At 37.9% G+C, this 3,218-nt stretch overlaps 1 long non-coding RNA gene across 1 annotated transcript in view; it reads left to right on the forward strand.

The window, feature by feature from the left end:
• Nucleotides 1–297: 297 nt before the first annotated feature.
• LOC138356499 (uncharacterized) overlaps nt 298–3,218 on the forward strand; it is a 5,389-nt gene continuing 2,468 nt past the window's right edge. The window contains exon 1 of the long non-coding RNA XR_011224482.1: nt 298–373. This is a non-coding gene — a long non-coding RNA (uncharacterized lncRNA). The remainder of the gene's footprint in view (nt 374–3,218) is intronic.

The following is a 3,218-nucleotide window of genomic DNA, read 5'->3' on the forward strand; positions in this document are numbered from 1 at the left end:
AGCCTAACCTAGCTTTTTTTTCCCAAGCTGGTCTATGGCCCCTGGGTTTTACGAACTTTTTTTCCCAAGCCGGTCTATGGCGTGTATGTTAAATAAACCAAATTTTTCACTTTTGACAATTGAGCACCTGCTACATCCAGATTCTAGGGAGGAAAGGAATATAATATAATATCTAATATATCTATCTGTGTGAAATAGATTAAATCCATTTATTTGATATTCAGCTAATAGTTCTGTATTTTCTACATTCATCCATGTTTTGGTAAGTGCAATAATATGTATTGTTTCATTGCAGATTAGAGATTCAAGATAGTTCTAGATTTCCGAAGTACTGAAACGCGCGCCATACAGGCTTGGTGGATCTAGGTGCAAGGTAAAATTATTTACATTTACTTTTGTATTTATATGCATATATGCATTTATATGCATTATTCTCTAGAATAATAGATCTCGTAATAATTTTGCAAAAATAGTGGCATTTACTATTTTAAAAAGCTCGGGTGCAGGTGGGGGGGGGTTGTGTAAAAGCCTGGTTTGTGCCTCGGAGAGGCTATGGGATCCAGTAAGTTCAGTAGAACTTCGGTTTCAACCCTTTTACCCTGTTGTAGCTCAGTCGATTAAGGCAGTGTCTGGGATGCTCCCAGACGCAGGTTCGAATCCTCGTCACGGCCCTTGTGGATTTGTTCATTTGATGCATCACGTTATTGTGATCTGTGTGTGTAATTCTTCACTTGCTACAGCAACAGGAATGTGTGTGTATGTATTTGTGTTGTTGAATATGACCGAAAGTGTAAGATTAATGATTCTAACACAAATCGTCTGAATATTTGTTTTTCTTCACTGTCGAGAGTAGTTAAAAAAATTTACTCGAGTTTATTTTCACACTTTATTTATGGTCCTTAAGTCCCTCTCCTTAATGCTGCTGCTGTTTCTCGCATCTTTGCATCGCTTGTATGTTTGGGGGTTTGGCCTCTTGCTATATATTGATTCCATTTGTGTGTGTTTGGGTCTCAGGCCCTCTCGCAATTTCTGTTGAACAAACCCCTTTTCCTAGTTCTGCATCTCTCCTTTGGTACAAATTTTGTTGTGCTTTTATCATATATTTCACAAAACTTGACATACATTTCATTTACTTCATGTCCTATCAGCAAGTGTTTGTCAAATTCTTTAAGGAAAGTTTATCATCCTGATTGCAGATCTCTAGCGCTATTATGTCAACTTCTTGTGGATTCGCAATCATTATTTAATTTACCTTTAGGTGTTCTTTCACCAGCACAGCAACACTGTACCTCTCCCAACCAGTTTAAGATAAAAACTAAGTACTAACTAATTAACTCAATGTAACCTACCTTACCCCCAAAATGTCAACCCATGTCTTCTATTTTAAACAATGCTGTTTTGTTGACCATATTGTATTTTTGTTTTTTTCTGCAATGTTCCCCCCCCCCCCCCACCACTCTACCACCACATTGAGTTTAGTAGCTCTGTGCACGTCAGGTGCTGTTTAATATACAGACCTACTCCTCCATTTGACCTAGTTTCTCTATCACATCTATATCACTTTGTGCTTTAGCCCTGGTGGAGCTTGGTCCACCAGGCTGTTGTTTGGAGTGGCCCGCAGATCCACATACAGTCTGCATATGATATACAGTCTGTTGATCAATTAAACTACAGTAGTTAGTTTTTATCATCCGAATGCACCAATATGTGTTCATTCTTCCCAGATGAAGGAACTAGGTAATATTCATCATCTGAATGCACCATCTGATGCTTTAACACACTCATGATACACGAGAGGTTTAAAAAACTTTTAAAACTTTTAAAACTTTTTGACCTATGTATTTAAAAGCAATTCTAAAGTTAAAAAGTGTAGCATAGGCCCCTCGCAGAATGTTCTTAATATGATCCTCAGGTTATAGTTTTCTATCTAAAACCACCCCTAGATCTCTTTCTTGATCAGAATTCTTTATAGATCTCAGTGGCTCGATCATAGAAACTGCTCTAAATCCTTGTTGGCCTGGATTGTGGAGGTCATTGGTCTCTATAAAACTAGTAATCTGACTCCTGATCACTCTCAAATAATTTTATTATGTGGGATGTTAGTGCAACTGGTCTATAATTCTTTGCCAATGCTTGTGTTGTGTTGTGTTGTTTTGGTAGTGATGTGCAATGTGTTGTTTTGGTAGTGATTCGTCCAGTTCTGGTAGTAGTGCGGTTGTTGTGTAGTGTAGTACTTGTGTGCTTGTTAATGACTTGTATTCCAGTCTTGTGGGTATCTCCTTTCCCCTACGGGCCAACTGCTTTGTTCTTACCTAGCATTTTGCTTTGTTTGGGTATGAATGTTTGTGTGCCGTATATTTTGCAAAATTTGCCATATATCTCATTATTTACTCCTCTGCCTAGCAACAAGTCTGTCTAATTATACTCATTAACTGTTTTTCAAAGTTCCCCATAGTGTCCTTTATTGAAATCGAGTTCATGAACCGTTTCAATGTTCTTATTTTCTTCTAGATTATATCTTAAAGTATATTTAAATGTTATTGTTATTATTGTTATTAAATGTTATTGTGACATTGCATTGCAATTGAGCTATGTTGTTTACCATACCGTTCATTTCGTGAGTATAAGTATAGATGCCACACTTGTGACAGGTAAACCATGCCTTTTTTGAAAAACAGCACCGTCTGTTGCACGTAAGAGCAACCCACACTATATTATGTTGCGATATTATTTCAATATTTCCGATTGTATTGATAATTTGAATTTTCATAGATTTCAATTTATTTTCATTTCGATTTAATAATTTTGTGTGACATTGCATTGAAATTGAGCTGTGTTGTTTACCATACTGTTCATTTCATGAGTATAGTTTATTTTTTTATTTTTTTCATTTCATTTTTTTAGCTGTTCTTATTTTTCAGTGATGGGAATATCAGATCATTTGATGTTCCCAATTTTCTGATGGAAGCATCAGACCATTATAGAATGCATCGGATGAGGTAGTTTGGAATGGTGGGGAGGACGAGAGGGGGGTATGGTGGGGAAGACGAGGGGACAGAGGAGAGGGTAATGGTGGGGAGGACGAGGGGACTGGGGAGTTGGGGATGGTGGGGACAGGGGAATGCTGGGGAGGACAAAGGGACAGGTGAATGGGAGATGGTGGGAGAGGAAGAAGGACATGGGAGGGGAAAATGGTAAGGAGGACGATGGGACAGGGA

This window comes from Procambarus clarkii, chromosome 72, assembly GCF_040958095.1.
Source record: "Procambarus clarkii isolate CNS0578487 chromosome 72, FALCON_Pclarkii_2.0, whole genome shotgun sequence".
NCBI lineage: Eukaryota > Metazoa > Arthropoda > Malacostraca > Decapoda > Cambaridae > Procambarus > Procambarus clarkii.